The following is a 5,918-nucleotide window of genomic DNA, read 5'->3' as shown; positions in this document are numbered from 1 at the left end:
CGATGTTATTAGTGGTCGTTAACATCGGTTATTTAAAAAACCGATGATGTTAGTGGCCGTTAACATCGGTTATTTAAAAAATCGATGTTGTTAGTGCCAGTTAACATCGGTTATTTAAAAAACCAATGTTGTTAGTGCTAGTTAACATCGGTTATTTAAAAAACCGATGTTGATATGTAAATTTATAACCTTTTTTTCAAAATTCTTATCATATAACATCGGTTATTTAAATAACCGATGTTGTATTTATTAGTTAACATCGATTTTGAAAAACCGATGTTAACGATATTACTTTCAACATCGGTTAATAACCGATGTTTAACCGATGTTGAAAGTCTTAAATAACCGATGTAAAAACTTTATTTCCTAGTAGTGACAAATCCTGCTTGGTGGTGTGTGCTCCCTCAGAGGCAAACACATACAAAATTACAAAATCTGTTATTAGTAGAATATCCCTTTTGGATAGAATTTGCACAATTTTCTTATTGGAATTCCCTATATATATCTATGAAAATAAGCAAGCAGGACATAAGAAAATACCAATTTCCCTTTACCTCGAATTATCTTCTTCTTCTTCCTTATACTCTAGAGGTACTGACCCTCGAAGTCAGCTAGCTTTTTCCCTACACCTAACAATTTGGTGCTTTCATTGAGAGACCATGACCGCCTTCCATGGCTGCCATACCAATTTCCACTACAACCACCCACACCACTCGCCAAATGGAGCTTCCATGGCTGCCCTTCCAGCTCCAGCCATGCCAACCCACAACATCCGCTGAACCACTCCTTCCCTTGCCATCACACAGCCAACCACCAGCAACCATTTCCGTAGCACCAATCCCCTTCCATGTCCGACACAAGCAAGCACGAAGGGTCCTTGACTCACATCGAGGCTGTCCTCACTCATCTCGGTGATATCATGCACTCCATGAACCTAAAGATGGATGAACTCCTGAACCGATTTCCCCTTGCCATTCCGGTCTCAAATGCAAACCCAATACTAGTTCTGCACCCCCACAACATTGTTCCTGCAAACAATCACAAGATGAAATTAGAAGTACCACAGTTTGACGGCACAACACCACGCCTTTAGGAAGAGAAGCTCTCAGACTGTCGTTCGCCGTCCCATCCGCGTCCGCCGCCACTGGCCCCTCTTCCTTTGCGTTCCAATCCGCTTCCACCGCACTTGCCATAGCCTCCTCGCCCTCCACCACTGCCAGTCAAGTGCCTGCCCTCGAAGGGTTAACCTCGCGCCGGGAGTGCAGACTATGTTTAACTTGCGACGAGAAGTACCACAGAGGGCATCGTTTCACCTCTAGGGTTCTTCTCCTTATCACGGAGGAAGATGAACCCTACCCGAATCCGACTCCTGGCTCGCTCGACAGCCCGACTCAATATCAGGATCAAATTAGTTTGAACTCACTCTCGGGCCATCTGGCACCAGAAGCCTTGCGACTAACGGGTCTCCTGTTTGGTCACCGTGTCACCATCCTCGTTGATGGAGGAAGCACACATAACTTCGTGCAACCTTAGGTGGTAACTCAGTTGGGCTTACCATGCCGAACAATTGATACCTCACTTCGAGTAATGGTTGGCAATGGCCAATATTTGGAGTGTACAAGCCTTTGTGAAGTTGTCCCTATGTCTGGTTACTTCAATGCCTCATGATATCATGCTTCCAAGGATGATGGTGTCATTTCTAGGCTCAACGTGATGCGCATTATCAACGAGCCTTTCACGAATGCCATTGTTGATGGACTCGAGAAGAAGGCCATTAGCTTAGGTGCAAAGAATGCTATCATTTTTTATCCCGGTGGAGGGTCTTTTGATGTCTCTCTTCTCACCATTGAGGAGGGTATTTTTAAAGTGAAAGCCACTGCTTCTGATACTCACTTGGGAGGTGATGATTTCGATAACAGCATGGTGACCTAAATTGTTCAAAAGTTCAATGGGAAACACAACCTGACTATTAATGGAAATGTCAGAGCATCGAACAACCAGCCCGGTATGTTGACTCAGTATAGAGCTACCAACATTGCTTGGGTGGTGTTTGACAAAATGCCTAATAGAGACAAGTTATCGTGGCCTACTATGATATCAAGTTATGCGACTTGTTTGCTGCCTCATAAAGCTATTGAGACATTTAAATTAATGAAAGCACAAAATATCATGTCAGATGAAATCACCATAGCCATTGTACTTTCTGCTTATTCTTGTTTATGCAATTTAGTCATGGTGATCAACCTTCCCGAGGTGGCCATGCAGACAAGGCTCCATTCTTATGCTATAGTTGCCAACTTGCTCATTAACAGGGAAATGCTTGGTAGCTTGAATCCAACCTTTGTTACTCCCGTTTGTGTCTTATCTACATATAATAGCATATGCAACTTTGACATGTGGAAAAGAGATGCATGCGCATGCATTGAGAACTGGTGTTATACAGAATGTGGAAAAGGAGCCCATGCCACTGCTAAAATAGGTACAATTTGTCGGAATAAACCTTGAGATCTCGGTATCACTTTTGGAAGCCATGTGTTGAACCCCAACACCTTGAGGACAAGGTGTATTTCCAAGGGCCATGGAATGACATGAATGATACGAGCAAGCCCACTAAACCAGAAACAGGGGAAACACCAGCAACAAGGGTGCAAAAGGGAGAAGAGACCAAGAGAAGGGGTGGTTAAGCCAGCTTACCTTGCAGACTACATTATAAGGGCATAATTGGAATAGTGAATCAGCAAAACCAGCACGCACTACTAAAAAAATGAGTTTTAACATCGTCCATTTAACATTGATTATTTGAAAACCAATGTCGTTAAGCACTTACAACATCGGTTTTCAAATAACCGATGTTAAAACTGAATTTAGTATGATTTTAACATCGGTTATTTGAAAACTGATGTTGTAAGTGCTAAATGACATCGATTTTTAAATAATCGATGTTAAAATAATTCAGTTTTAACATCGGTTATTTGAAAACCGATGTTGTAAGTGCTTAACGACATCGATTTTCAAATAACTGATGTTAATATAAACTCTTTTTTTAAATTATTTGTATATTTTTTAAAAAAATCATATATTGCGTTATTAATTGTATTTTAATTAAAAAAATATAATAATTAATAAACAATAATAAATTCAAAAGGTAAGCATTTAAAAATTAAACTAAATTTTTAAAATAAATTTCGTAATTTTAATTTTATTATTTCATGATTATCATTTAAATATAACACACATTTATATAAATTATTTGATATTAGTTCATTTGAAAATAAAAAAATGTTATTTTTAATAATAGAGTTTAACTTTTATAGAATTTTTATAGAATGTTGGTAAAAACTATTATATCGTAAAAAAATTAAAATTTATTATTAATATATTTTTATTTAATTATTATAAAAATAAAAAATTAGTTTTTTTCTTCTTAAAAAGATAAATGGAGAATATTGTTTAAAAATTCTATGAAATCCTACTATATTTATATTACCAAATTATCTTTAAATTTAAAGTAAATTAAAGTATTTGTATATATTAATTTGATTTATTAAAAATATATGTTGCAGTGGTTTAATTTAAATAATTATAGTTATCTCGTATATTTTTAGGATTTAAAAAAAATGATATTTTCATTATTTTTAAACAAATTTTTCAGAACAAAAAAAAAATATTTTCATGAGACATGAAAATTATGTTTTAAGTCTTTAAATTTAGAGTTAATTATAATCCACATGTAATTTGCTTTTATTACATTTGTCATTTTTTTTATTATTTTTAACCTCATTTGTTAATTATGTGAATTTTTTGTTAATAAATTTAATAAAAAAAATATTTAGGAAAGAAGAAACAAAGAAAAAGAATTATATTTAAATAGTGATGAATTTTTTTTGTCAAAAGTTATTTTAATACTCAATTAAATATATTTTTTTAGATTTACTTAATAAAACTTTAAATTTTAATTCACGAACTAAGTTTGAGAAGAGGAAGAGCATATTAGGTCTGGTAACCACGACACACTCAAGAGGAACAAAACACGCGAACAAAAAACTAGATTGAGAGCGCAAGTTTATGCTAAACCCTAAACCTCACAGCACACAGAGGTTCGCTTTTGGTCAGTTTCTCCGTCGTCGCAGTAGCACTCACAGCTTTGCTAGGTCAGTTTTTTTTCTTAGTTATCGATTTCGCTACACACACACCTCACTTTTTCTTTCCATGTTCTGTGTTCGATTGGATGTGTTTTGTTTTTTTATGGAATTATTTACGTTTTCCTAATTGTTACCAAACAGTGGCGGGGTTGGAGTGGTTTTCCTGAAACCTCATGTATGTTTTTCTGGTTAATCATAAAAAACAATTCTATTAGCATCTACAATTCTAAACAAATGATTAAGGTTGTGCTTGTTTAATTCTGTTTGTTGTTGTCATTGCCTTTTGCGCGAGTCTAGATGAGGTTAAAGCAGCTAAGCAAGTTTAGGGTTTGGGGGAAAAAAGTTATGTAGTACTCTTCTTCCCTTTCTCTCTCTTTGAGGGGGGAGGGGTTGAGGTTACTAGATTTAATTTTTATTTGGGACTTTTAAGGAAGCTCATCAGTTTTTATTATCACTATATTCAGCTTTTAATTACTTTTTGTCCTCAATGCTTGATTGAATTTTTGTAGTTTAAAATCTTGGGCTTTATTCCATTTGGACTCTTATTTATATGCAAATAATCAGATCTTGAGCTATACCATTACAATCAAGGGACAAGTGTTTCTCTCCTGCTCTTGCGCTTTATTATTATACTTCTGACATTCTTATCTTTCGAATGTAAAAAGAAGTTGCCATGTAGTTTGTTCAAATTTGTTGTGTTATGAGAGCCTGGTGAAAGCAAATTAATGTTAAGTCAAAAGGGCATTTAGTTTTTAGGTTCTTGGTTACAATACTATGTTCTTTTGCATCCTATTTTTTCTTAAAGCATTGAGATTTTTGTATTAAAATAAAATGAATTTTGATTTATGCATTGTTGATCTGATATCATGTCGGTTATAATTTATTTGTTATGCATATAAATAAGTTGATCTTTTTGAATTAAAAGAAGAAAATTTTGATTTTCTCTTTGTTGATCTATTATTATGTTAGTTATTGTTTATGAGATATCTATTCATGATGAAGTCATTTCCTACCCTTAAAGATTGATTACAACATCAGAATTTAACTTTACGGAAAATAATGGTTGGATGAGAAGACACTGGCACCGACCAAAGCTAGTTCTGGAATCATGGTTGCTATTAAGAAATTGAATCCCGAAAGTATGTAGGGCCTTCGAGAGTGGCAGTTTAGTTAGTAATTTTTTCATTAATCACTCACTTCCAACTGCGTGTTGTTTTTTCATTATTTAATTTTAGACTAAGATTCGTAAACAAACTTACACTTAGCCATTATATATTACTATATACAGCCCTCAAATATGTATATATTTTGCATATATAGAACCTTAGTAGTTAACATCATGGAGACACACCTCTTCTTCTTCCATGGTTGCAGTATTTCTTTTAGACTTTTTATTGTGAAGATTGGAAAAGATCATTAGATATATTAAACTATCATTCACTTTGCCTCTTCTTATAGAATGCAAAAAGAAAATCATTATTTAAGTGGAGGTATATTTTTTTTTATAAGCAACGTATATAATTAATTAGATAGAAACAAATTACAAGAATGGATTGTCAATAATTATAAAAGTAATTTTGACAAAAAGATTATATAAATTATTGACAAATTTAATATTATTAACCAAATTAAATAAATACTTATAAATTGGTTTGAATGGTCTAATTTATAAGACTAGATGGAAAATATTTTCTTTGACTTTTAAATAGATAGGTAAACAAAAATAAAAAATACTCATTGACAAATGAACAAAAAAAAAGGAAAGAATATTATAAT

The sequence above is a fragment of the Glycine max genome, chromosome 3 (genome assembly GCF_000004515.6).
Source record: "Glycine max cultivar Williams 82 chromosome 3, Glycine_max_v4.0, whole genome shotgun sequence".
Taxonomy (NCBI): domain Eukaryota; kingdom Viridiplantae; phylum Streptophyta; class Magnoliopsida; order Fabales; family Fabaceae; genus Glycine; species Glycine max.
This window is presented reverse-complemented; position numbering follows the sequence as displayed.